Genomic DNA, 25,101 nt, shown 5'->3' on the forward strand with positions numbered 1-25,101 from the left:
CGACGCTAGTCTGTAGAACATGATGCGAGCGTCCTAGTGGGGACCCGCGAGTGCTGCGTTCTCGGTTCTTCTCAAGGGAATCCAGCTATACATTCTTGTGGATCGTGCATCTCAAGCGCGCAAGCCACGCGGCAGCATTATCGCGGGAAAAGCAAAATGATGCATCGGCCGGGAATCGAACCCGGGCCGCCCGCGTGGCAGGCGAGCATTCTACCACTGAACCACCGATGCTCGGGCCAGCGGTAACTTCACGCTGCTTCCCGAGCAGATGTCTCAAGGGAAAGTGGGACTGCCGTCAAGCGCCGTAGCATTCTGTGGAGAAGGTGCTGCAGACGCTGAATCCTGCACTGCACTGCTTAAAAATGCCGCCAGAACGCGGTCCTCTGCGTACTCTTGCGTCGCCGGCGCCGACTCTTGCCAAAGGATGCGAAATGTGCGCGGATACGCTGTCCGAATGCGTCTGGATGTGCTCCCCTAGCCTGCCTCGAAATGCGCCTGCCGGGTACGATCACCTTCGGCCGCTGCCGACAGGCGGGAAGCCGACACAGCGCGGAAGCGGGGCGCTCGCTTGTGTGGTGGTGGTGTAATGGTCAGCATAGTTGCCTTCCAAGCGCCAGCCCTTAGTGTGTCTCGACTTGTCTCGACTCTGCTCAGCTGACGCGAGAGCTGACGCTCTCAAATCGGCCTATATCAAAACGACAAGCACGAGAAACGACTGAGAGAGGCAAGGAGAGGCGAGGCGATGGACACACAGCACGCCCCCTTCATTTCACGGTGGCGTTTCCCTGACCGAATCAGTCAAAGGAGAAACAAAAATAGGAAGTAAAACTGCCAATAGTGCCCTGTGTTCCCATGCGCTCACCCGCCCAAGTACTGACCAGGGCCAAAGTTGTTACGCATCGGCAATCGGACATTTTCTTTCATTTTCTCTTTATCGGTTGAGAACCAGTGTATTCAAGATATTATGGCCATTGCCGAGTGAATGCTGTAGTGCTTCCCGACGAGTCGGGTTCGGATCCTCTGTCAACTTCCACGCAGGGTGATGATCTTTTGGTCATCACACTCGCCAGCTGAAATCGGCGCTGCCTTTTCGCAGTAGTAAAAGAGTAGTGGCCCGTGGGGGGATCGAACCCACGACCTTCGCGTTATTAGCACGACGCTCTAACCAACTGAGCTAACGGGCCTCGGCAGACGCAGTTGCTCAGCCCTACGCTGGAAACGGGTGGCATGAAGCCATACACCATTTCTATGGGCGTCGTGTGTCTGCTTCCCTAGTCTATATTCTGCTGACGGTCACGAAACAGTAGCTATATTGCGAGCAGGACGGGAAACGGCCGCTCGGACAGCTCAAACTTGTCACGATTCGTGTGGAAAAAATTCCGTTCCGGTACCGGGAATCGAACCCGGGCCTCCTGGGTGAAAGCCAGGTATCCTAGCCACTAGACCACACCGGATGTGGCCGTTTCATTCGACCGTTCGTACGGTCGCTTGTCGCATTTCGTGTCGAGGGCCGCGTCGGCGCCCCTCTCTCTTTGCGAGCATCTTTACACATACTGACTGGCAAGGCGCGCACCTCAAACGTCGCAGAGCAGTGCTTTTGGCTTCGTGCTCTGCTGGGAGAAGAGGAAAAGGGAAGCTGTAAGTAGCAATAACAGGAAGTAAACATTCTCCCGCTGAAGCGTTGAAACGTTGTGGATAACAAACAAGAAATACGTTGGCGCCCTAGCAACAGCACCAGCATCAGTCACAGAAAATTAAATGCCCCGGGTGAGGATCGAACTCACGACCTTAAGATTATGAGACTTGCGCGCTGCCTACTGCGCTACCGAGGCACGGGTGAACTGCTTGTCCTGGAAACTGCCTAAATACCGTACCCAATATTAGACGTAGAGACACTGTACTTCCTGGATAACGTGTTCTGTTGCTACACGTGCACTGCCGGCCCAGTTGATTGCGGTGTTGCTGCAGCTGTTGCAACGATAGGCAGCACTCCTTGTCGTTAAAGTTCAGTGCCTCGGAGGCACCGGGACACAGCAACTTGTGAGGCCAGGCCGACGCTAGTCTGTAGAACATGATGCGAGCGTCCTAGTGGGGACCCGCGAGTGCTGCGTTCTCGGTTCTTCTCAAGGGAATCCAGCTATACATTCTTGTGGATCGTGCATCTCAAGCGCGCAAGCCACGCGGCAGCATTATCGCGGGAAAAGCAAAATGATGCATCGGCCGGGAATCGAACCCGGGCCGCCCGCGTGGCAGGCGAGCATTCTACCACTGAACCACCGATGCTCGGGCCAGCGGTAACTTCACGCTGCTTCCCGAGCAGATGTCTCAAGGGAAAGTGGGACTGCCGTCAAGCGCCGTAGCATTCTGTGGAGAAGGTGCTGCAGACGCTGAATCCTGCACTGCACTGCTTAAAAATGCCGCCAGAACGCGGTCCTCTGCGTACTCTTGCGTCGCCGGCGCCGACTCTTGCCAAAGGATGCGAAATGTGCGCGGATACGCTGTCCGAATGCGTCTGGATGTGCTCCCCTAGCCTGCCTCGAAATGCGCCTGCCGGGTACGATCACCTTTGGCCGCTGCCGACAGGCGGGAAGCCGACACAGCGCGGAGGCGGGGCGCTCGCTTGTGTGGTGGTGGTGTAATGGTCAGCATAGTTGCCTTCCAAGCGCCAGCCCTTAGTGTGTCTCGACTTGTCTCGACTCTGCTCAGCTGACGCGAGAGCTGACGCTCTCAAATCGGCCTATATCAAAACGACAAGCACGAGAAACGACTGAGAGAGGCAAGGAGAGGCGAGGCGATGGACACACAGCACGCCCCCTTCATTTCACGGTGGCGTTTCCCTGACCGAATCAGTCAAAGGAGAAACAAAAATAGGAAGTAAAACTGCCAATAGTGCCCTGTGTTCCCATGCGCTCACCCGCCCAAGTACTGACCAGGGCCAAAGTTGTTACGCATCGGCAATCGGACATTTTCTTTCATTTTCTCTTTATCGGTTGAGAACCAGTGTATTCAAGATATTATGGCCATTGCCGAGTGAATGCTGTAGTGCTTCCCGACGAGTCGGGTTCGGATCCTCTGTCAACTTCCACGCAGGGTGATGATCTTTTGGTCATCACACTCGCCAGCTGAAATCGGCGCTGCCTTTTCGCAGTAGTAAAAGAGTAGTGGCCCGTGGGGGGATCGAACCCACGACCTTCGCGTTATTAGCACGACGCTCTAACCAACTGAGCTAACGGGCCTCGGCAGACGCAGTTGCTCAGCCCTACGCTGGAAACGGGTGGCATGAAGCCATACACCATTTCTATGGGCGTCGTGTGTCTGCTTCCCTAGTCTATATTCTGCTGACGGTCACGAAACAGTAGCTATATTGCGAGCAGGACGGGAAACGGCCGCTCGGACAGCTCAAACTTGTCACGATTCGTGTGGAAAAAATTCCGTTCCGGTACCGGGAATCGAACCCGGGCCTCCTGGGTGAAAGCCAGGTATCCTAGCCACTAGACCACACCGGATGTGGCCGTTTCATTCGACCGTTCGTACGGTCGCTTGTCGCATTTCGTGTCGAGGGCCGCGTCGGCGCCCCTCTCTCTTTGCGAGCATCTTTACACATACTGACTGGCAAGGCGCGCACCTCAAACGTCGCAGAGCAGTGCTTTTGGCTTCGTGCTCTGCTGGGAGAAGAGGAAAAGGGAAGCTGTAAGTAGCAATAACAGGAAGTAAACATTCTCCCGCTGAAGCGTTGAAACGTTGTGGATAACAAACAAGAAATACGTTGGCGCCCTAGCAACAGCACCAGCATCAGTCACAGAAAATTAAATGCCCCGGGTGAGGATCGAACTCACGACCTTAAGATTATGAGACTTGCGCGCTGCCTACTGCGCTACCGAGGCACGGGTGAACTGCTTGTCCTGGAAACTGCCTAAATACCGTACCCAATATTAGACGTAGAGACACTGTACTTCCTGGATAACGTGTTCTGTTGCTACACGTGCACTGCCGGCCCAGTTGATTGCGGTGTTGCTGCAGCTGTTGCAACGATAGGCAGCACTCCTTGTCGTTAAAGTTCAGTGCCTCGGAGGCACCGGGACACAGCAACTTGTGAGGCCAGGCCGACGCTAGTCTGTAGAACATGATGCGAGCGTCCTAGTGGGGACCCGCGAGTGCTGCGTTCTCGGTTCTTCTCAAGGGAATCCAGCTATACATTCTTGTGGATCGTGCATCTCAAGCGCGCAAGCCACGCGGCAGCATTATCGCGGGAAAAGCAAAATGATGCATCGGCCGGGAATCGAACCCGGGCCGCCCGCGTGGCAGGCGAGCATTCTACCACTGAACCACCGATGCTCGGGCCAGCGGTAACTTCACGCTGCTTCCCGAGCAGATGTCTCAAGGGAAAGTGGGACTGCCGTCAAGCGCCGTAGCATTCTGTGGAGAAGGTGCTGCAGACGCTGAATCCTGCACTGCACTGCTTAAAAATGCCGCCAGAACGCGGTCCTCTGCGTACTCTTGCGTCGCCGGCGCCGACTCTTGCCAAAGGATGCGAAATGTGCGCGGATACGCTGTCCGAATGCGTCTGGATGTGCTCCCCTAGCCTGCCTCGAAATGCGCCTGCCGGGTACGATCACCTTCGGCCGCTGCCGACAGGCGGGAAGCCGACACAGCGCGGAGGCGGGGCGCTCGCTTGTGCGGTGGTGGTGTAATGGTCAGCATAGTTGCCTTCCAAGCGCCAGCCCTTAGTGTGTCTCGACTTGTCTCGACTTTGCTCAGCTGACGCGAGAGCTGACGCTCTCAAATCGGCCTATATCAAAACGACAAGCACGAGAAACGACTGAGAGAGGCAAGGAGAGGCGAGGCGATGGACACACAGCACGCCCCCTTCATTTCACGGTGGCGTTTCCCTGACCGAATCAGTCAAAGGAGAAACAAAAATAGGAAGTAAAACTGCCAATAGTGCCCTGTGTTCCCATGCGCTCACCCGCCCAAGTACTGACCAGGGCCAAAGTTGTTACGCATCGGCAATCGGACATTTTCTTTCATTTTCTCTTTATCGGTTGAGAACCAGTGTATTCAAGATATTATGGCCATTGCCGAGTGAATGCTGTAGTGCTTCCCGACGAGTCGGGTTCGGATCCTCTGTCAACTTCCACGCAGGGTGATGATCTTTTGGTCATCACACTCGCCAGCTGAAATCGGCGCTGCCTTTTCGCAGTAGTAAAAGAGTAGTGGCCCGTGGGGGGATCGAACCCACGACCTTCGCGTTATTAGCACGACGCTCTAACCAATTGAGCTAACGGGCCTCGGCAGACGCAGTTGCTCAGCCCTACGCTGGAAACGGGTGGCATGAAGCCATACACCATTTCTATGGGCGTCGTGTGTCTGCTTCCCTAGTCTATATTCTGCTGACGGTCACGAAACAGTAGCTATATTGCGAGCAGGACGGGAAACGGCCGCTCGGACAGCTCAAACTTGTCACGATTCGTGTGGAAAAAATTCCGTTCCGGTACCGGGAATCGAACCCGGGCCTCCTGGGTGAAAGCCAGGTATCCTAGCCACTAGACCACACCGGATGTGGCCGTTTCATTCGACCGTTCGTACGGTCGCTTGTCGCATTTCGTGTCGAGGGCCGCGTCGGCGCCCCTCTCTCTTTGCGAGCATCTTTACACATACTGACTGGCAAGGCGCGCACCTCAAACGTCGCAGAGCAGTGCTTTTGGCTTCGTGCTCTGCTGGGAGAAGAGGAAAAGGGAAGCTGTAAGTAGCAATAACAGGAAGTAAACATTCTCCCGCTGAAGCGTTGAAACGTTGTGGATAACAAACAATAAATACGTTGGCGCCCTAGCAACAGCACCAGCATCAGTCACAGAAAATTAAATGCCCCAGGTGAGGATCGAACTCACGACCTTAAGATTATGAGACTTACGCGCTGCCTACTGCGCTACCGAGGCACGGGTGAACTGCTTGTCCTGGAAACTGCCTAAATACCGTACCCAATATTAGACGTAGAGACACTGTACTTCCTGGATAACGTGTTCTGTTGCTACACGTGCACTGCCGGCCCAGTTGATTGCGGTGTTGCTGCAGCTGTTGCAACGATAGGCAGCACTCCTTGTCGTTAAAGTTCAGTGCCTCGGAGGCACCGGGACACAGCAACTTGTGAGGCCAGGCCGACGCTAGTCTGTAGAACATGATGCGAGCGTCCTAGTGGGGACCCGCGAGTGCTGCGTTCTCGGTTCTTCTCAAGGGAATCCAGCTATACATTCTTGTGGATCGTGCATCTCAAGCGCGCAAGCCACGCGGCAGCATTATCGCGGGAAAAGCAAAATGATGCATCGGCCGGGAATCGAACCCGGGCCGCCCGCGTGGCAGGCGAGCATTCTACCACTTTTTTTTTTCTTTTTTTTCTTTTCTTTTTTTTGGGCCTCCCAGCTCCCCTTATAGCCCTCCTTGCTCTCACCAAAATATGCCTTCATCGGCGAGCTTCAACGCTATCATATCGGTTGTGGTATACGCTCGTCGCCGACGGCTGCTCTCGTGGATCATATCGTGAAAATCAAACAAGAAATGAAAAGTCTTCCACAAACTCTAATCTTCCGTCCATCAATGAAATACACAATAAAAGACAATGGTCCTCTTCAAACAATGAAAATGGCAAAATAATAGATACATCCTAAAAGATGCCACAGACGACGAGTAACTAAAAGTCTTTCTTATACAAAAAACACACAATTAAGTTCCATGTCCATTCTCGGAGAAAAGGATGCGCGTGGAGAAGACAAATTAAAAACGCACTCCTAAGATCATAAGAAGAAGGTAGTAAATGGGAATTAAAATAATATTGTCACTTCCATGTGGAAAACGAAATGCACCACTGCCATAAGTCAAATAAAGTAAATAAAAGATAATCTTCTTCTTTAGCGCATAATTGTCTCACAGATCCATCAAAACCATCTGGTCAAATCCAAACAAAAATGATTGAAAAAAAAAAACGAAAAATAAGAGATAGGCTCTTCAGTCTTAAATGGAGTTTGCAATGTATCAATTATTGAACATCTTCGCGTAACCATGTTTTAACGCCGCACACAGAAAATTGGCAAAAAGTTCGTTATAATGTTTCAGCCGCTGTACATGGGAATGTGCATCCCACAAGTATGCTAAATATGTGTATACGTCCTGGACTTGGCAATCCAGAATGGCGAAGACTGTGTGACCTAAGAGCCACACCATGGTATTGTGCTTCGCGCGAGGGAAGGGTTTAAACCCTGGCGCAAGAACATCATTGAGTGTCACGTGCGAGGGTGTCGTCCTGTTGATCAGAGCCACCATGACCCTACACAGTTCCCAGATGGCCGACACGAGGCGACATTGAAAGCGATGCTCCCGTGTGTCTGGAACGCCGCATGCACCACAGTTGGCAGACGGCAGCAGGCGGATGTCCGAGAGACGTTGGTTAGTGGCCACCGTATTGTTAACCAGTTTATACCACTGGGACCGAACGCCGGAGGGCAACACGGAGTGATGAATATTCAGCCACACTTGCCGCCAGTCGGTCGCGGGGAAACGAAGAGCGAGCTTGTGAGGGGGGGGCCTCCCCACCATTGCCGCATACAGTCGGCGAACATTCCTGTACCTGTCCAGCGCCGTTTCCAGGACGTAGCTCCGCTGCAGGTAGTAAGCTCTGACGTAGCCGAGTTGATACGGGATGCCCACCACGGACACCGGTGCGCTCTCGGAGGGCGGCCGGTAAGCGACGAGCATGGCCGCCGCCGTTCCATCCGGGCTGTCAGCTTGCAAGGTGGCCATGCGGTGCACCAGCAGCGCCGAACACTTCCTGGAAAAATCGACGAGGCCGAGTCCTCCGAAGGTGGTGCCGAGGACGCACGTTGCCGCCCGAACCTTGAAGATTTCGTGGCGCCACAGGAGCCAGTAAGCGGCCTGCGAAAATGATCGGGCGAGTGGTCGTGGAACGTCCAGGAGTTGTGCCACGTACCACGCCTTGGAATACACGGCGCTGTTAATTAGGTCGACCTTCTGGAGGAGGGTGAGGCGTCGGCTGGCGTAAGTCTTACAAAGGCCTTTGACATGATTGAGCAGCCGGCGCCAGGTGCGCGTCCGCATCTGTTGGGGATTAGCAGTAACGTCAAGGCCCAAGATAATGTGGTGACGGGCTACGCGAAACCAAGTCTGATCGGGATCCACTTCACAATTTCCTAAAGGAATCATTACGGTCTTCCTTGGATTTATCAAGGCACCCGACGCACGTTCATACCTCCTCAGTAAGGGCCGGATGTGATGAAAATCGTCGTCGTCGCCGATAAAAACACCTACGTCATCAGCATAAGCGAGACATTTCACAGTGGCAAGATGAATATCCACGCCGCCTATCGTGCGGTCAAGCGCACGCAGCAGTGGGTCCAAAGCAATGACAAAAAGGTACATAGATAAGGGACAGCCCTGTCGCACCGACCTACGAAGAATTATAGGTGGTGTTCGCCATCCATTAATCGTCACCACCGAACTGGCTCCTGTCAGGAAATGGCGAATCACGCAAATGAAGCGGAGGCCAAAGCCCATTCTGTCCATAACATGCATCAAATAATCGTGGCTCATCCTGTCAAACGCGTTGGCAAAGTCCAGAGAAAGAACACCGGCTGAAAGCCGATGGACGGCCGAGTAAGCGATGATGTCACGATAGGTAGACGCTGCATTGAAAATGGTCCGCCTCTTAACGCCGCAGGATTGAAACGGGCAGATGACTTTGTCCATGACTGCCTGTAACTTCGCTGCAACACATCTGGCCGCCAACTTGTAATCAGCATTCAGCAGCGTAATTGGCCGCAGATCGGTGACACGACACGGACCCCGTTTTTGGGGGATAAGAACAATGTGCCCTTCGAGAAACTGACTCGGGATGACGAAGCCGCGAAGCACTTCGTTCACCAGTACCGTAAACTTGTCCCCTACAATATCCCAGAAAGTAATATAAAATTCTGTAGGAAGACCGTCGGGTCCAGGCGACTTGCCCGTTGCACTGGCTTTCAAGATCTGTAACACGTCCTGATTAGACACCTCTGCAACCAGCTCTTCACGGTCAGGTTCGGACATGCAGTCGACTAAGTCATGTAATAAAAGTCGCATGGCCTCTCCGTCCACGGTAGTATCGTGAAAGAGCGAAGTATAATAGTCGGAGATATGACGTACAATTTCGTGCCGCTGCGATAAGACAATCCCCGCATCAGTTTCTAGCGCATCAATATACTTTTTGCGAGCCTGTGTCTTCTCCCGGGCAAGATGATAGAGCGACGGCTCCTCGTCATCGATGTGGCATAACGGACGGCTCCGAACCGTTAAACCCCTCGACCTTTCCCGGTGCAGCCTCAGAATCTGGGTTTTAATTTTGCTCAGGCGGAGTCTAATATTTGCGTCCGGGCCAACAGGTGCATGGATAGCATCCTGTAAGCACTGCTGATAAAATGCCAACGTACGCCTGTGCCAGTAACTCGCTTCTCGACTATATAATTGCGCCGCCTTCCGCAAAATTGGTTTGGCATGCGCCACCCACCATTCGATGCAGGACCCGTAAGTATGGAACTTTGTTAAACACTGCTGCCATGCGACACGTATCTCCGCACGGAGCCCTTCGGCACCCAGATGGCCGGTATTTAATTTCCAATATGCCGGAAGAGATTTCGTGCGACAGCACTGCAACCGCAAAACGCACACGTAGCCACAGTGATCACTCACGGCGACAGGCAGAACTTCGACTGCACATAAAACGTCTGTGAGCTCCCGTGAAACGTAGATCCTATCAATTCGACTGGCCCCCCTAGTAGAAAAGTGCGTATACTGCGTCATAATGGGATGGTAGTGACGCCACGTATCACGCAAGTCCACTGCATTTAAAAGGGTAGTCAGTTCAGCACATTTAGTGGGGGTGGGGTATTGGTCAGCAGAGGCAACAACACAATTAAAATCGCCACCCAATATGATGGGGCGAGCCGTAGCCAAAAAGGGGCATACGTCCGTGGTAAAAAAACGAGCGCGTGTGCGTTTTTGATCAGTCCCCGAGGGCACATAAACGTTGACAAATTGGACTCCCTCAATCACACACGCTAAGACACGACCATTTGGGAGAAGTTGGATGTCCGTAGGTTCTAAAGACGACTTATATAAAATCGCAGTGCCACAATTATTATCACTATTCAAATTGTAAACAACATCATAACCTGGGATATTGCTAAAAACGTGACTAGATACCTCTTGAAGAAGGGCAATACTAAAATTTCCATGAAATAAAACGTCTGTAAAAGCTGCTATCTTGTGCGCCGCTGAGATACCGGCAACGTTTAATGTCAAAACAGAAAACATACCCGTGGGGTGTGATTGCGTTGACATTTTAAGCAGATGGACAATACAGAGCAAGAGAAAAAACACCAACGAAGTGATAAAATGACGGACTTACACGTAAACGAACAGCATCTGGCATAAAAATGGAAATTTCAGTAGGTCTTAAAACACTGTAGTGGTTAGTAGCAATTCTACAGAAACATGGCACGACAATACACTGGACGCAGTACAAGATACAGTAGTTGCCATGTCAAGTGCAATGTAGGTGGACTCATGACAACGATGTAGGTCTTCGCACACGTCTACTGGCCCCCCTCGTCCTCCTGCTGCTGCCACCACGGGCTGTGACTGTCAGGTGGCGGGGGTGGCCGTGCGTCGCCCGACGACTGGGTGGCTTCCGCCTGGCCGCCGCGCGATGTTACGGCCGCCGGCTGTGACGGCACAGAATGTTTGCGCGGGCGCTGTGGCAACTGCTCACTGGCCTGTTCTAATTTACGCTTTGCAGCAGCAATGTCCTGTTCCTTCCCGGCACTGAGAAATTGTTTCAAGTGAGCAGTGTGTGCTCGAATCTTCTCCGTCCTGGCGGGGCTGCTATTACGGGAGGAACCCTGTGACATTGTCTCACTTTCACTGCCACTCTCCGTGGCCGGCGGATTCGCGAGGCCGGCCGGGTTCGGATCCCTGACCTGTTTACCCTTGCCCCGCTGGCGGCGTTGCTTTTTACTTTCCGCTGAAGGCGTTACAGTTTCGGCAGAAGTTGGCACCGGGAGGGGCGGCGGGGGTAAAGAAGCATCTGTTGCCTCCACCGACCCCGATTGAACGGCATCAGTATTAACAGGGCGTACGTCCCGTTCGTCATCAACCCGGTCGGTCGGGGCAGGCGGGTCCTGGACAACCTCCATTTCCTCCTGCCCGACAGTCGTGTTATTATGTTCCGCGACGGACCTGTCTTCGACAGAAGCAACGGCCGACGGTCATACGGTCGGTCGGTCGGTCGGACCGGTAAAGGATGTTCCTGCTACAATCTCACTCATAAGGGGCACAAAGTTATCGCTACCACCCACAACATCTTGGCGCGGTAACTGAACAGGCCGCCGTCGAGGGCAGGCACCCCTTAAATGTTCCGTGGAATGACATACGGCACATGTCGGCGGTTGCCCGATATATGAGATCTGTGCACGAACCCCACCGATTACAAAGTAGGAAGGAATATGTTGTTTCAGGTCCATCCGTACACTACGGACACCACTAGCAACTTTATAACGGTATGCACTAGACCATTTCTCCATCGTAATGTTCAGAACGTCACCAAACCGCGACAAGGCACGAGAGAAAACTTGATCAGGGCATTCAGGTGGTACATTAAAAACACGGACAGTTCGAATTCCAAACCCTGACGCCACAATTTGCACATTACTAATACTACCATCGGCATGTTTAAAACGGCGACTGCCACCAAATTTAGCAACAAATTTTTCACACATGTCCCCAGACGTAAATTTCAAGAACAAGCAATACTGAACAAAGTCCAATTGAAAGGTGTCTACGATTTCCTCCGGTATCTTTAAGTCTTCGAATAACCATTCGTGTATTTCAAATGCGGTAGGGCGGACTGCACTTCTATCAAAGACACACTGAACGGTGTTAGCTCTCGAAAATGTCGACATTTTGTTACTTACAAATCTGTAAAGCAGCAATCACGAAGAACGAAGCGCCAAAGTCCCGGCGACGTAAACAAAGCCGCAACCGTCCCGCTGCCCCGAGCGATGTGCACGGATACGCTGTCCGAATGCGTCTGGATGTGCTCCCCTAGCCTGCCTCGAAATGCGCCTGCCGGGTACGATCACCTTCGGCCGCTGCCGACAGGCGGGAAGCCGACACAGCGCGGAGGCGGGGCGCTCGCTTGTGCGGTGGTGGTGTAATGGTCAGCATAGTTGCCTTCCAAGCGCCAGCCCTTAGTGTGTCTCGACTTGTCTCGACTTTGCTCAGCTGACGCGAGAGCTGACGCTCTCAAATCGGCCTATATCAAAACGACAAGCACGAGAAACGACTGAGAGAGGCAAGGAGAGGCGAGGCGATGGACACACAGCACGCCCCCTTCATTTCACGGTGGCGTTTCCCTGACCGAATCAGTCAAAGGAGAAACAAAAATAGGAAGTAAAACTGCCAATAGTGCCCTGTGTTCCCATGCGCTCACCCGCCCAAGTACTGACCAGGGCCAAAGTTGTTACGCATCGGCAATCGGACATTTTCTTTCATTTTCTCTTTATCGGTTGAGAACCAGTGTATTCAAGATATTATGGCCATTGCCGAGTGAATGCTGTAGTGCTTCCCGACGAGTCGGGTTCGGATCCTCTGTCAACTTCCACGCAGGGTGATGATCTTTTGGTCATCACACTCGCCAGCTGAAATCGGCGCTGCCTTTTCGCAGTAGTAAAAGAGTAGTGGCCCGTGGGGGGATCGAACCCACGACCTTCGCGTTATTAGCACGACGCTCTAACCAACTGAGCTAACGGGCCTCGGCAGACGCAGTTGCTCAGCCCTACGCTGGAAACGGGTGGCATGAAGCCATACACCATTTCTATGGGCGTCGTGTGTCTGCTTCCCTAGTCTATATTCTGCTGACGGTCACGAAACAGTAGCTATATTGCGAGCAGGACGGGAAACGGCCGCTCGGACAGCTCAAACTTGTCACGATTCGTGTGGAAAAAATTCCGTTCCGGTACCGGGAATCGAACCCGGGCCTCCTGGGTGAAAGCCAGGTATCCTAGCCACTAGACCACACCGGATGTGGCCGTTTCATTCGACCGTTCGTACGGTCGCTTGTCGCATTTCGTGTCGAGGGCCGCGTCGGCGCCCCTCTCTCTTTGCGAGCATCTTTACACATACTGACTGGCAAGGCGCGCACCTCAAACGTCGCAGAGCAGTGCTTTTGGCTTCGTGCTCTGCTGGGAGAAGAGGAAAAGGGAAGCTGTAAGTAGCAATAACAGGAAGTAAACATTCTCCCGCTGAAGCGTTGAAACGTTGTGGATAACAAACAAGAAATACGTTGGCGCCCTAGCAACAGCACCAGCATCAGTCACAGAAAATTAAATGCCCCGGGTGAGGATCGAACTCACGACCTTAAGATTATGAGACTTGCGCGCTGCCTACTGCGCTACCGAGGCACGGGTGAACTGCTTGTCCTGGAAACTGCCTAAATACCGTACCCAATATTAGACGTAGAGACACTGTACTTCCTGGATAACGTGTTCTGTTGCTACACGTGCACTGCCGGCCCAGTTGATTGCGGTGTTGCTGCAGCTGTTGCAACGATAGGCAGCACTCCTTGTCGTTAAAGTTCAGTGCCTCGGAGGCACCGGGACACAGCAACTTGTGAGGCCAGGCCGACGCTAGTCTGTAGAACATGATGCGAGCGTCCTAGTGGGGACCCGCGAGTGCTGCGTTCTCGGTTCTTCTCAAGGGAATCCAGCTATACATTCTTGTGGATCGTGCATCTCAAGCGCGCAAGCCACGCGGCAGCATTATCGCGGGAAAAGCAAAATGATGCATCGGCCGGGAATCGAACCCGGGCCGCCCGCGTGGCAGGCGAGCATTCTACCACTGAACCACCGATGCTCGGGCCAGCGGTAACTTCACGCTGCTTCCCGAGCAGATGTCTCAAGGGAAAGTGGGACTGCCGTCAAGCGCCGTAGCATTCTGTGGAGAAGGTGCTGCAGACGCTGAATCCTGCACTGCACTGCTTAAAAATGCCGCCAGAACGCGGTCCTCTGCGTACTCTTGCGTCGCCGGCGCCGACTCTTGCCAAAGGATGCGAAATGTGCGCGGATACGCTGTCCGAATGCGTCTGGATGTGCTCCCCTAGCCTGCCTCGAAATGCGCCTGCCGGGTACGATCACCTTCGGCCGCTGCCGACAGGCGGGAAGCCGACACAGCGCGGAGGCGGGGCGCTCGCTTGTGCGGTGGTGGTGTAATGGTCAGCATAGTTGCCTTCCAAGCGCCAGCCCTTAGTGTGTCTCGACTTGTCTCGACTTTGCTCAGCTGACGCGAGAGCTGACGCTCTCAAATCGGCCTATATCAAAACGACAAGCACGAGAAACGACTGAGAGAGGCAAGGAGAGGCGAGGCGATGGACACACAGCACGCCCCCTTCATTTCACGGTGGCGTTTCCCTGACCGAATCAGTCAAAGGAGAAACAAAAATAGGAAGTAAAACTGCCAATAGTGCCCTGTGTTCCCATGCGCTCACCCGCGCAAGTACTGACAAGGGCCAAAGTTGTTACGCATCGGCAATCGCACATTTTCTTTCATTTTCTCTTTATCGGTTGAGAACCAGTGTATTCAAGATATTATGGCCATTGCCGAGTGAATGCTGTAGTGCTTCCCGACGAGTCGGGTTCGGATCCTCTGTCAACTTCCACGCAGGGTGATGATCTTTTGGTCATCACACTCGCCAGCTGAAATCGGCGCTGCCTTTTCGCAGTAGTAAAAGAGTAGTGGCCCGTGGGGGGATCGAACCCACGACCTTCGCGTTATTAGCACGACGCTCTAACCAACTGAGCTAACGGGCCTCGGCAGACGCAGTTGCTCAGCCCTACGCTGGAAACGGGTGGCATGAAGCCATACACCATTTCTATGGGCGTCGTGTGTCTGCTTCCCTAGTCTATATTCTGCTGACGGTCACGAAACAGTAGCTATATTGCGAGCAGGACGGGAAACGGCCGCTCGGACAGCTCAAACTTGTCACGATTCGTGTGGAAAAAATTCCGTTCCGGTACCGGGAATCGAACCCGGGCCTCCTGGGTGAAAGCCAGGTATCCTAGCCACTAGACCACACCGGATGTGGCCGTTTCATTCGACCGTTCGTACGGTCGCTTGTCGCATTTCGTGTCGAGGGCCGCGTCGGCGCCCCTCTCTCTTTGCGAGCATCTTTACACATACTGACTGGCAAGGCGCGCACCTCAAACGTCGCAGAGCAGTGCTTTTGGCTTCGTGCTCTGCTGGGAGAAGAGGAAAAGGGAAGCTGTAAGTAGCAATAACAGGAAGTAAACATTCTCCCGCTGAAGCGTTGAAACGTTGTGGATAACAAACAAGAAATACGTTGGCGCCCTAGCAACAGCACCAGCATCAGTCACAGAAAATTAAATGCCCCGGGTGAGGATCGAACTCACGACCTTAAGATTATGAGACTTGCGCGCTGCCTACCGCGCTACCGAGGCACGGGTGAACTGCTTGTCCTGGAAACTGCCTAAATACCGTACCCAATATTAGACGTAGAGACACTGTACTTCCTGGATAACGTGTTCTGTTGCTACACGTGCACTGCCGGCCCAGTTGATTGCGGTGTTGCTGCAGCTGTTGCAACGATAGGCAGCACTCCTTGTCGTTAAAGTTCAGTGCCTCGGAGGCACCGGGACACAGCAACTTGTGAGGCCAGGCCGACGCTAGTCTGTAGAACATGATGCGAGCGTCCTAGTGGGGACCCGCGAGTGCTGCGTTCTCGGTTCTTCTCAAGGGAATCCAGCTATACATTCTTGTGGATCGTGCATCTCAAGCGCGCAAGCCACGCGGCAGCATTATCGCGGGAAAAGCAAAATGATGCATCGGCCGGGAATCGAACCCGGGCCGCCCGCGTGGCAGGCGAGCATTCTACCACTGAACCACCGATGCTCGGGCCAGCGGTAACTTCACGCTGCTTCCCGAGCAGATGTCTCAAGGGAAAGTGGGACTGCCGTCAAGCGCCGTAGCATTCTGTGGAGAAGGTGCTGCAGACGCTGAATCCTGCACTGCACTGCTTAAAAATGCCGCCAGAACGCGGTCCTCTGCGTACTCTTGCGTCGCCGGCGCCGACTCTTGCCAAAGGATGCGAAATGTGCGCGGATACGCTGTCCGAATGCGTCTGGATGTGCTCCCCTAGCCTGCCTCGAAATGCGCCTGCCGGGTACGATCACCTTCGGCCGCTGCCGACAGGCGGGAAGCCGACACAGCGCGGAGGCGGGGCGCTCGCTTGTGTGGTGGTGGTGTAATGGTCAGCATAGTTGCCTTCCAAGCGCCAGCCCTTAGTGTGTCTCGACTTGTCTCGACTCTGCTCAGCTGACGCGAGAGCTGACGCTCTCAAATCGGCCTATATCAAAACGACAAGCACGAGAAACGACTGAGAGAGGCAAGGAGAGGCGAGGCGATGGACACACAGCACGCCCCCTTCATTTCACGGTGGCGTTTCCCTGACCGAATCAGTCAAAGGAGAAACAAAAGTAGGAAGTAAAACTGCCAATAGTGCCCTGTGTTCCCATGCGCTCACCCGCCCAAGTACTGACCAGGGCCAAAGTTGTTACGCATCGGCAATCGGACATTTTCTTTCATTTTCTCTTTATCGGTTGAGAACCAGTGTATTCAAGATATTATGGCCATTGCCGAGTGAATGCTGTAGTGCTTCCCGACGAGTCGGGTTCGGATCCTCTGTCAACTTCCACGCAGGGTGATGATCTTTTGGTCATCACACTCGCCAGCTGAAATCGGCGCTGCCTTTTCGCAGTAGTAAAAGAGTAGTGGCCCGTGGGGGGATCGAACCCACGACCTTCGCGTTATTAGCACGACGCTCTAACCAACTGAGCTAACGGGCCTCGGCAGACGCAGTTGCTCAGCCCTACGCTGGAAACGGGTGGCATGAAGCCATACACCATTTCTATGGGCGTCGTGTGTCTGCTTCCCTAGTCTATATTCTGCTGACGGTCACGAAACAGTAGCTATATTGCGAGCAGGACGGGAAACGGCCGCTCGGACAGCTCAAACTTGTCACGATTCGTGTGGAAAAAATTCCGTTCCGGTACCGGGAATCGAACCCGGGCCTCCTGGGTGAAAGCCAGGTATCCTAGCCACTAGACCACACCGGATGTGGCCGTTTCATTCGACCGTTCGTACGGTCGCTTGTCGCATTTCGTGTCGAGGGCCGCGTCGGCGCCCCTCTCTCTTTGCGAGCATCTTTACACATACTGACTGGCAAGGCGCGCACCTCAAACGTCGCAGAGCAGTGCTTTTGGCTTCGTGCTCTGCTGGGAGAAGAGGAAAAGGGAAGCTGTAAGTAGCAATAACAGGAAGTAAACATTCTCCCGCTGAAGCGTTGAAACGTTGTGGATAACAAACAAGAAATACGTTGGCGCCCTAGCAACAGCACCAGCATCAGTCACAGAAAATTAAATGCCCCGGGTGAGGATCGAACTCACGACCTTAAGATTATGAGACTTGCGCGCTGCCTACTGCGCTACCGAGGCACGGGTGAACTGCTTGTCCTGGAAACTGCCTAAATACCGTACCCAATATTAGACGTAGAGACACTGTACTTCCTGGATAACGTGTTCTGTTGCTACACGTGCACTGCCGGCCCAGTTGATTGCGGTGTTGCTGCAGCTGTTGCAACGATAGGCAGCACTCCTTGTCGTTAAAGTTCAGTGCCTCGGAGGCACCGGGACACAGCAACTTGTGAGGCCAGGCCGACGCTAGTCTGTAGAACATGATGCGAGCGTCCTAGTGGGGACCCGCGAGTGCTGCGTTCTCGGTTCTTCTCAAGGGAATCCAGCTATACATTCTTGTGGATCGTGCATCTCAAGCGCGCAAGCCACGCGGCAGCATTATCGCGGGAAAAGCAAAATGATGCATCGGCCGGGAATCGAACCCGGGCCGCCCGCGTGGCAGGCGAGCATTCTACCACTGAACCACCGATGCTCGGGCCAGCGGTAACTTCACGCTGCTTCCCGAGCAGATGTCTCAAGGGAAAGTGGGACTGCCGTCAAGCGCCGTAGCATTCTGTGGAGAAGGTGCTGCAGACGCTGAATCCTGCACTGCACTGCTTAAAAATGCCGCCAGAACGCGGTCCTCTGCGTACTCTTGCGTCGCCGGCGCCGACTCTTGCCAAAGGATGCGAAATGTGCGCGGATACGCTGTCCGAATGCGTCTGGATGTGCTCCCCTAGCCTGCCTCGAAATGCGCCTGCCGGGTACGATCACCTTCGGCCGCTGCCGACAGGCGGGAAGCCGACACAGCGCGGAGGCGGGGCGCTCGCTTGTGTGGTGGTGGTGTAATGGTCAGCATAGTTGCCTTCCAAGCGCCAGCCCTTAGTGTGTCTCGACTTGTCTCGACTCTGCTCAGCTGACGCGAGAGCTGACGCTCTCAAATCGGCCTATATCAAAACGACAAGCACGAGAAACGACTGAGAGAGGCAAGGAGAGGCGAGGCGATGGACACACAGCACGCCCCCTTCATTTCACGGTGGCGTTTCCCTGACCGAATCAGTCAAAGGAGAAACAAAAATAGGAAGTAAAACTGCCAATAGTGCCCTGTGTTCCCATGCGCTCACCCGCCCAAGTACTGACCAGGGCCAAAGTTGTTACGCATCGGCAATCGGACATTTTCTTTCATTTTCTCTTTATCGGTTGAGAACCAGTGTATTCAAGATATTATGGCCATTGCCGAGTGAATGCTGTAGTGCTTCCCGACGAGTCGGGTTCGGATCCTCTGTCAACTTCCACGCAGGGTGATGATCTTTTGGTCATCACACTCGCCAGCTGAAATCGGCGCTGCCTTTTCGCAGTAGTAAAAGAGTAGTGGCCCGTGGGGGGATCGAACCCACGACCTTCGCGTTATTAGCACGACGCTCTAACCAACTGAGCTAACGGGCCTCGGCAGACGCAGTTGCTCAGCCCTACGCTGGAAACGGGTGGCATGAAGCCATACACCATTTCTATGGGCGTCGTGTGTCTGCTTCCCTAGTCTATATTCTGCTGACGGTCACGAAACAGTAGCTATATTGCGAGCAGGACGGGAAACGGCCGCTCGGACAGCTCAAACTTGTCACGATTCGTGTGGAAAAAATTCCGTTCCGGTACCGGGAATCGAACCCGGGCCTCCTGGGTGAAAGCCAGGTATCCTAGCCACTAGACCACACCGGATGTGGCCGTTTCATTCGACCGTTCGTACGGTCGCTTGTCGCATTTCGTGTCGAGGGCCGCGTCGGCGCCCCTCTCTCTTTGCGAGCATCTTTACACATACTGACTGGCAAGGCGCGCACCTCAAACGTCGCAGAGCAGTGCTTTTGGCTTCGTGCTCTGCTGGGAGAAGAGGAAAAGGGAAGCTGTAAGTAGCAATAACAGGAAGTAAACATTCTCCCGCTGAAGCGTTGAAACGTTGTGGATAACAAACAAGAAATACGTTGGCGCCCTAGCAACAGCACCAGCATCAGTCACAGAAAATTAAATGCCCCGGGTGAGGATCGAACTCACGACCTTAAGATTATGAGACTTGCGCGCTGCCTACTGCGCTACCGAGGCACGGGTGAACTGCTTGTCCTGGAAACTGCCTAAATACCGTACCCAATATTAGACGTAGAGACACTGTACTTCCTGGATAACGTGTTCTGTTGCTACACGTGCACTGCCGGCCCAGTTGATTGCGGTGTTGCTGCAGCTGTTGCAACGATAGGCAGCACTCCTTGTCGTTAAAGTTCAGTGCCTCGGAGGCACCGGGACACAGCAACTTGTGAGGCCAGGCCGACGCTAGTCTGTAGAACATGATGCGAGCGTCCTAGTGGGGACCCGCGAGTGCTGCGTTCTCGGTTCTTCTCAAGGGAATCCAGCTATACATTCTTGTGGATCGTGCATCTCAAGCGCGCAAGCCACGCGGCAGCATTATCGCGGGAAAAGCAAAATGATGCATCGGCCGGGAATCGAACCCGGGCCGCCCGCGTGGCAGGCGAGCATTCTACCACTGAACCACCGATGCTCGGGCCAGCGGTAACTTCACGCTGCTTCCCGAGCAGATGTCTCAAGGGAAAGTGGGACTGCCGTCAAGCGCCGTAGCATTCTGTGGAGAAGGTGCTGCAGACGCTGAATCCTGCACTGCACTGCTTAAAAATGCCGCCAGAACGCGGTCCTCTGCGTACTCTTGCGTCGCCGGCGCCGACTCTTGCCAAAGGATGCGAAATGTGCGCGGATACGCTGTCCGAATGCGTCTGGATGTGCTCCCCTAGCCTGCCTCGAAATGCGCCTGCCGGGTACGATCACCTTCGGCCGCTGCCGACAGGCGGGAAGCCGACACAGCGCGGAGGCGGGGCGCTCGCTTGTGCGGTGGTGGTGTAATGGTCAGCATAGTTGCCTTCCAAGCGCCAGCCCTTAGTGTGTCTCGACTTGTCTCGACTTTGCTCAGCTGACGCGAGAGCTGACGCTCTCAAATCGGCCTATATCAAAACGACAAGCACGAGAAACGACTGAGAGAGGCAAGGAGAGGCGAGGCGATGGACACACAGCACGCCCCCTTCATTTCACGGTGGCGTTTCCCTGACCGAATCAGTCAAAGGAGAAACAAAAATAGGAAGTAAAACTGCCAATAGTGCCCTGTGTTCCCATGCGCTCACCCGCCCAAGTACTGACCAGGGCCAAAGTTGTTACGCATCGGCAATCGGACATTTTCTTTCATTTTCTCTTTATCGGTTGAGAACCAGTGTATTCAAGATATTATGGCCATTGCCGAGTGAATGCTGTAGTGCTTCCCGACGAGTCGGGTTCGGATCCTCTGTCAACTTCCACGCAGGGTGATGATCTTTTGGTCATCACACTCGCCAGCTGAAATCGGCGCTGCCTTTTCGCAGTAGTAAAAGAGTAGTGGCCCGTGGGGGGATCGAACCCACGACCTTCGCGTTATTAGCACGACGCTCTAACCAACTGAGCTAACGGGCCTCGGCAGACGCAGTTGCTCAGCCCTACGCTGGAAACGGGTGGCATGAAGCCATACACCATTTCTATGGGCGTCGTGTGTCTGCTTCCCTAGTCTATATTCTGCTGACGGTCACGAAACAGTAGCTATATTGCGAGCAGGACGGGAAACGGCCGCTCGGACAGCTCAAACTTGTCACGATTCGTGTGGAAAAAATTCCGTTCCGGTACCGGGAATCGAACCCGGGCCTCCTGGGTGAAAGCCAGGTATCCTAGCCACTAGACCACACCGGATGTGGCCGTTTCATTCGACCGTTCGTACGGTCGCTTGTCGCATTTCGTGTCGAGGGCCGCGTCGGCGCCCCTCTCTCTTTGCGAGCATCTTTACACATACTGACTGGCAAGGCGCGCACCTCAAACGTCGCAGAGCAGTGCTTTTGGCTTCGTGCTCTGCTGGGAGAAGAGGAAAAGGGAAGCTGTAAGTAGCAATAACAGGAAGTAAACATTCTCCCGCTGAAGCGTTGAAACGTTGTGGATAACAAACAAGAAATACGTTGGCGCCCTAGCAACAGCACCAGCATCAGTCACAGAAAATTAAATGCCCCGGGTGAGGATCGAACTCACGACCTTAAGATTATGAGACTTGCGCGCTGCCTACTGCGCTACCGAGGCACGGGTGAACTGCTTGTCCTGGAAACTGCCTAAATACCGTACCCAATATTAGACGTAGAGACACTGTACTTCCTGGATAACGTGTTCTGTTGCTACACGTGCACTGCCGGCCCAGTTGATTGCGGTGTTGCTGCAGCTGTTGCAACGATAGGCAGCACTCCTTGTCGTTAAAGTTCAGTGCCTCGGAGGCACCGGGACACAGCAACTTGTGAGGCCAGGCCGACGCTAGTCTGTAGAACATGATGCGAGCGTCCTAGTGGGGACCCGCGAGTGCTGCGTTCTCGGTTCTTCTCAAGGGAATCCAGCTATACATTCTTGTGGATCGTGCATCTCAAGCGCGCAAGCCACGCGGCAGCATTATCGCGGGAAAAGCAAAATGATGCATCGGCCGGGAATCGAACCCGGGCCGCCCGCGTGGCAGGCGAGCATTCTACCACTGAACCACCGATGCTCGGGCCAGCGGTAACTTCACGCTGCTTCCCGAGCAGATGTCTCAAGGGAAAGTGGGACTGCCGTCAAGCGCCGTAGCATTCTGTGGAGAAGGTGCTGCAGACGCTGAATCCTGCACTGCACTGCTTAAAAATGCCGCCAGAACGCGGTCCTCTGCGTACTCTTGCGTCGCCGGCGCCGACTCTTGCCAAAGGATGCGAAATGTGCGCGGATACGCTGTCCGAATGCGTCTGGATGTGCTCCCCTAGCCTGCCTCGAAATGCGCCTGCCGGGTACGATCACCTTCGGCCGCTGCCGACAGGCGGGAAGCCGACACAGCGCGGAGGCGGGGCGCTCGCTTGTGTGGTGGTGGTGTAATGGTCAGCATAGTTGCCTTCCAAGCGCCAGCCCTTAGTGTGTCTCGACTTGTCTCGACTCTGCTCAGCTGACGCGAGAGCTGACGCTCTCAAATCGGCCTATATCAAAACGACAAGCACGAGAAACGACTGAGAGAGGCAAGGAGAGGCGAGGCGATGGACACACAGCACGCCCCCTTCATTTCACGGTGGCGTTTCCCTGACCGAATCAGTCAAAGGAGAAACAAAAATAGGAAGTAAAACTGCCAATAGTGCCCTGTGTTCCCATGCGCTCACCCGCCCAAGTACTGACCAGGGCCAAAGTTGTTACGCATCGGCAATCGGACATTTTCTTTCATTTTCTCTTTATCGGTTGAGAACCAGTGTATTCAAGATATTATGGCCATTGCCGAGTGAATGCTGTAGTGCTTCCCGACGAGTCGGGTTCGGATCCTCTGTCAACTTCCACGCAGGGTGATGATCTTTTGGTCATCACACTCGCCAGCTGAAATCGGCGCTGCCTTTTCGCAGTAGTAAAAGAGTAGTGGCCCGTGGGGGGATCGAACCCACGACCTTCGCGTTATTAGCACGACGCTCTAACCAACTGAGCTAACGGGCCTCGGCAGACGCAGTTGCTCAGCCCTACGCTGGAAACGGGTGGCATGAAGCCATACACCATTTCTATGGGCGTCGTGTGTCTGCTTCCCTAGTCTATATTCTGCTGACGGTCACGAAACAGTAGCTATATTGCGAGCAGGACGGGAAACGGCCGCTCGGACAGCTCAAACTTGTCACGATTCGTGTGGAAAAAATTCCGTTCCGGTACCGGGAATCGAACCCGGGCCTCCTGGGTGAAAGCCAGGTATCCTAGCCACTAGACCACACCGGATGTGGCCGTTTCATTCGACCGTTCGTACGGTCGCTTGTCGCATTTCGTGTCGAGGGCCGCGTCGGCGCCCCTCTCTCTTTGCGAGCATCTTTACACATACTGACTGGCAAGGCGCGCACCTCAAACGTCGCAGAGCAGTGCTTTTGGCTTCGTGCTCTGCTGGGAGAAGAGGAAAAGGGAAGCTGTAAGTAGCAATAACAGGAAGTAAACATTCTCCCGCTGAAGCGTTGAAACGTTGTGGATAACAAACAAGAAATACGTTGGCGCCCTAGCAACAGCACCAGCATCAGTCACAGAAAATTAAATGCCCCGGGTGAGGATCGAACTCACGACCTTAAGATTATGAGACTTGCGCGCTGCCTACTGCGCTACCGAGGCACGGGTGAACTGCTTGTCCTGGAAACTGCCTAAATACCGTACCCAATATTAGACGTAGAGACACTGTACTTCCTGGATAACGTGTTCTGTTGCTACACGTGCACTGCCGGCCCAGTTGATTGCGGTGTTGCTGCAGCTGTTGCAACGATAGGCAGCACTCCTTGTCGTTAAAGTTCAGTGCCTCGGAGGCACCGGGACACAGCAACTTGTGAGGCCAGGCCGACGCTAGTCTGTAGAACATGATGCGAGCGTCCTAGTGGGGACCCGCGAGTGCTGCGTTCTCGGTTCTTCTCAAGGGAATCCAGCTATACATTCTTGTGGATCGTGCATCTCAAGCGCGCAAGCCACGCGGCAGCATTATCGCGGGAAAAGCAAAATGATGCATCGGCCGGGAATCGAACCCGGGCCGCCCGCGTGGCAGGCGAGCATTCTACCACTGAACCACCGATGCTCGGGCCAGCGGTAACTTCACGCTGCTTCCAGAGCAGATGTCTCAAGGGAAAGTGGGACTGCCGTCAAGCGCCGTAGCATTCTGTGGAGAAGGTGCTGCAGACGCTGAATCCTGCACTGCACTGCTTAAAAATGCCGCCAGAACGCGGTCCTCTGCGTACTCTTGCGTCGCCGGCGCCGACTCTTGCCAAAGGATGCGAAATGTGCGCGGATACGCTGTCCGAATGCGTCTGGATGTGCTCCCCTAGCCTGCCTCGAAATGCGCCTGCCGGGTACGATCACCTTCGGCCGCTGCCGACAGGCGGGAAGCCGACACAGCGCGGAGGCGGGGCGCTCGCTTGTGCGGTGGTGGTGTAATGGTCAGCATAGTTGCCTTCCAAGCGCCAGCCCTTAGTGTGTCTCGACTTGTCTCGACTTGTCTCGACTTGTCTCGACTTGTCTCGACTTGTCTCGACTTGTCTCGACTTGTCTCGACTTGTCTCGACTTGTCTCGACTTGTCTCGACTTGTCTCGACTTTGCTCAGCTGACGCGAGAGCTGACGCTCTCAAATCGGCCTATATCAAAACGACAAGCACGAGAAACGACTGAGAGAGGCAAGGAGAGGCGAGGCGATGGACACACAGCACGCCCCCTTCATTTCACGGTGGCGTTTCCCTGACCGAATCAGTCAAAGGAGAAACAAAAATAGGAAGTAAAACTGCCAATAGTGCCCTGTGTTCCCATGCGCTCACCCGCCCAAGTACTGACCAGGGCCAAAGTTGTTACGCATCGGCAATCGGACATTTTCTTTCATTTTCTCTTTATCGGTTGAGAACCAGTGTATTCAAGATATTATGGCCATTGCCGAGTGAATGCTGTAGTGCTTCCCGACGAGTCGGGTTCGGATCC

General features: G+C 54.1%; 36 non-coding genes across 36 annotated transcripts; all 36 read right to left on the reverse strand.

Annotated features, from left to right (window-relative positions):
- Positions 1-160: 160 nt before the first annotated feature.
- Positions 161-231, reverse strand: Trnag-gcc (transfer RNA glycine (anticodon GCC)). The gene has a single exon. It is a non-coding gene; the product is annotated as a tRNA-Gly (tRNA).
- An 879-nt stretch (positions 232-1,110) lies between these two features.
- Positions 1,111-1,184, reverse strand: Trnai-aau (transfer RNA isoleucine (anticodon AAU)). The gene has a single exon. It is a non-coding gene; the product is annotated as a tRNA-Ile (tRNA).
- Positions 1,185-1,382: 198 nt separating this feature from the next.
- Trnae-uuc (transfer RNA glutamic acid (anticodon UUC)) lies at positions 1,383-1,454 on the reverse strand. The gene has a single exon. It is a non-coding gene; the product is annotated as a tRNA-Glu (tRNA).
- A 305-nt stretch (positions 1,455-1,759) lies between these two features.
- Trnam-cau (transfer RNA methionine (anticodon CAU)) lies at positions 1,760-1,832 on the reverse strand. The gene has a single exon. It is a non-coding gene; the product is annotated as a tRNA-Met (tRNA).
- A 380-nt stretch (positions 1,833-2,212) lies between these two features.
- Trnag-gcc (transfer RNA glycine (anticodon GCC)) lies at positions 2,213-2,283 on the reverse strand. Its single transcript has one exon. It is a non-coding gene; the product is annotated as a tRNA-Gly (tRNA).
- An 879-nt stretch (positions 2,284-3,162) lies between these two features.
- Trnai-aau (transfer RNA isoleucine (anticodon AAU)) lies at positions 3,163-3,236 on the reverse strand. Its single transcript has one exon. It is a non-coding gene; the product is annotated as a tRNA-Ile (tRNA).
- A 198-nt stretch (positions 3,237-3,434) lies between these two features.
- Trnae-uuc (transfer RNA glutamic acid (anticodon UUC)) lies at positions 3,435-3,506 on the reverse strand. Its single transcript has one exon. It is a non-coding gene; the product is annotated as a tRNA-Glu (tRNA).
- Positions 3,507-3,811: 305 nt separating this feature from the next.
- Trnam-cau (transfer RNA methionine (anticodon CAU)) lies at positions 3,812-3,884 on the reverse strand. The gene has a single exon. It is a non-coding gene; the product is annotated as a tRNA-Met (tRNA).
- A 380-nt stretch (positions 3,885-4,264) lies between these two features.
- On the reverse strand, positions 4,265-4,335 carry Trnag-gcc (transfer RNA glycine (anticodon GCC)). Its single transcript has one exon. It is a non-coding gene; the product is annotated as a tRNA-Gly (tRNA).
- Positions 4,336-5,214: 879 nt separating this feature from the next.
- Trnai-aau (transfer RNA isoleucine (anticodon AAU)) lies at positions 5,215-5,288 on the reverse strand. The gene has a single exon. It is a non-coding gene; the product is annotated as a tRNA-Ile (tRNA).
- Positions 5,289-5,486: 198 nt separating this feature from the next.
- Trnae-uuc (transfer RNA glutamic acid (anticodon UUC)) lies at positions 5,487-5,558 on the reverse strand. The gene has a single exon. It is a non-coding gene; the product is annotated as a tRNA-Glu (tRNA).
- Positions 5,559-5,863: 305 nt separating this feature from the next.
- On the reverse strand, positions 5,864-5,936 carry Trnam-cau (transfer RNA methionine (anticodon CAU)). The gene has a single exon. It is a non-coding gene; the product is annotated as a tRNA-Met (tRNA).
- Positions 5,937-12,780: 6,844 nt separating this feature from the next.
- On the reverse strand, positions 12,781-12,854 carry Trnai-aau (transfer RNA isoleucine (anticodon AAU)). The gene has a single exon. It is a non-coding gene; the product is annotated as a tRNA-Ile (tRNA).
- A 198-nt stretch (positions 12,855-13,052) lies between these two features.
- Trnae-uuc (transfer RNA glutamic acid (anticodon UUC)) lies at positions 13,053-13,124 on the reverse strand. The gene has a single exon. It is a non-coding gene; the product is annotated as a tRNA-Glu (tRNA).
- A 305-nt stretch (positions 13,125-13,429) lies between these two features.
- Trnam-cau (transfer RNA methionine (anticodon CAU)) lies at positions 13,430-13,502 on the reverse strand. Its single transcript has one exon. It is a non-coding gene; the product is annotated as a tRNA-Met (tRNA).
- Positions 13,503-13,882: 380 nt separating this feature from the next.
- Trnag-gcc (transfer RNA glycine (anticodon GCC)) lies at positions 13,883-13,953 on the reverse strand. The gene has a single exon. It is a non-coding gene; the product is annotated as a tRNA-Gly (tRNA).
- An 879-nt stretch (positions 13,954-14,832) lies between these two features.
- Positions 14,833-14,906, reverse strand: Trnai-aau (transfer RNA isoleucine (anticodon AAU)). Its single transcript has one exon. It is a non-coding gene; the product is annotated as a tRNA-Ile (tRNA).
- A 198-nt stretch (positions 14,907-15,104) lies between these two features.
- Trnae-uuc (transfer RNA glutamic acid (anticodon UUC)) lies at positions 15,105-15,176 on the reverse strand. Its single transcript has one exon. It is a non-coding gene; the product is annotated as a tRNA-Glu (tRNA).
- A 305-nt stretch (positions 15,177-15,481) lies between these two features.
- On the reverse strand, positions 15,482-15,554 carry Trnam-cau (transfer RNA methionine (anticodon CAU)). The gene has a single exon. It is a non-coding gene; the product is annotated as a tRNA-Met (tRNA).
- Positions 15,555-15,934: 380 nt separating this feature from the next.
- On the reverse strand, positions 15,935-16,005 carry Trnag-gcc (transfer RNA glycine (anticodon GCC)). The gene has a single exon. It is a non-coding gene; the product is annotated as a tRNA-Gly (tRNA).
- Positions 16,006-16,884: 879 nt separating this feature from the next.
- Trnai-aau (transfer RNA isoleucine (anticodon AAU)) lies at positions 16,885-16,958 on the reverse strand. Its single transcript has one exon. It is a non-coding gene; the product is annotated as a tRNA-Ile (tRNA).
- Positions 16,959-17,156: 198 nt separating this feature from the next.
- On the reverse strand, positions 17,157-17,228 carry Trnae-uuc (transfer RNA glutamic acid (anticodon UUC)). The gene has a single exon. It is a non-coding gene; the product is annotated as a tRNA-Glu (tRNA).
- A 305-nt stretch (positions 17,229-17,533) lies between these two features.
- On the reverse strand, positions 17,534-17,606 carry Trnam-cau (transfer RNA methionine (anticodon CAU)). Its single transcript has one exon. It is a non-coding gene; the product is annotated as a tRNA-Met (tRNA).
- Positions 17,607-17,986: 380 nt separating this feature from the next.
- On the reverse strand, positions 17,987-18,057 carry Trnag-gcc (transfer RNA glycine (anticodon GCC)). The gene has a single exon. It is a non-coding gene; the product is annotated as a tRNA-Gly (tRNA).
- Positions 18,058-18,936: 879 nt separating this feature from the next.
- On the reverse strand, positions 18,937-19,010 carry Trnai-aau (transfer RNA isoleucine (anticodon AAU)). Its single transcript has one exon. It is a non-coding gene; the product is annotated as a tRNA-Ile (tRNA).
- A 198-nt stretch (positions 19,011-19,208) lies between these two features.
- Positions 19,209-19,280, reverse strand: Trnae-uuc (transfer RNA glutamic acid (anticodon UUC)). Its single transcript has one exon. It is a non-coding gene; the product is annotated as a tRNA-Glu (tRNA).
- Positions 19,281-19,585: 305 nt separating this feature from the next.
- Positions 19,586-19,658, reverse strand: Trnam-cau (transfer RNA methionine (anticodon CAU)). The gene has a single exon. It is a non-coding gene; the product is annotated as a tRNA-Met (tRNA).
- A 380-nt stretch (positions 19,659-20,038) lies between these two features.
- Positions 20,039-20,109, reverse strand: Trnag-gcc (transfer RNA glycine (anticodon GCC)). Its single transcript has one exon. It is a non-coding gene; the product is annotated as a tRNA-Gly (tRNA).
- An 879-nt stretch (positions 20,110-20,988) lies between these two features.
- Positions 20,989-21,062, reverse strand: Trnai-aau (transfer RNA isoleucine (anticodon AAU)). Its single transcript has one exon. It is a non-coding gene; the product is annotated as a tRNA-Ile (tRNA).
- A 198-nt stretch (positions 21,063-21,260) lies between these two features.
- Positions 21,261-21,332, reverse strand: Trnae-uuc (transfer RNA glutamic acid (anticodon UUC)). Its single transcript has one exon. It is a non-coding gene; the product is annotated as a tRNA-Glu (tRNA).
- Positions 21,333-21,637: 305 nt separating this feature from the next.
- On the reverse strand, positions 21,638-21,710 carry Trnam-cau (transfer RNA methionine (anticodon CAU)). Its single transcript has one exon. It is a non-coding gene; the product is annotated as a tRNA-Met (tRNA).
- Positions 21,711-22,090: 380 nt separating this feature from the next.
- Positions 22,091-22,161, reverse strand: Trnag-gcc (transfer RNA glycine (anticodon GCC)). The gene has a single exon. It is a non-coding gene; the product is annotated as a tRNA-Gly (tRNA).
- Positions 22,162-23,040: 879 nt separating this feature from the next.
- On the reverse strand, positions 23,041-23,114 carry Trnai-aau (transfer RNA isoleucine (anticodon AAU)). The gene has a single exon. It is a non-coding gene; the product is annotated as a tRNA-Ile (tRNA).
- A 198-nt stretch (positions 23,115-23,312) lies between these two features.
- Trnae-uuc (transfer RNA glutamic acid (anticodon UUC)) lies at positions 23,313-23,384 on the reverse strand. Its single transcript has one exon. It is a non-coding gene; the product is annotated as a tRNA-Glu (tRNA).
- Positions 23,385-23,689: 305 nt separating this feature from the next.
- Trnam-cau (transfer RNA methionine (anticodon CAU)) lies at positions 23,690-23,762 on the reverse strand. Its single transcript has one exon. It is a non-coding gene; the product is annotated as a tRNA-Met (tRNA).
- Positions 23,763-24,142: 380 nt separating this feature from the next.
- Positions 24,143-24,213, reverse strand: Trnag-gcc (transfer RNA glycine (anticodon GCC)). The gene has a single exon. It is a non-coding gene; the product is annotated as a tRNA-Gly (tRNA).
- Positions 24,214-25,101: the final 888 nt, after the last annotated feature.

The sequence above is a fragment of the Schistocerca serialis genome, chromosome 2, assembly GCF_023864345.2.
Source record: "Schistocerca serialis cubense isolate TAMUIC-IGC-003099 chromosome 2, iqSchSeri2.2, whole genome shotgun sequence".
Lineage (NCBI taxonomy): Eukaryota > Metazoa > Arthropoda > Insecta > Orthoptera > Acrididae > Schistocerca > Schistocerca serialis.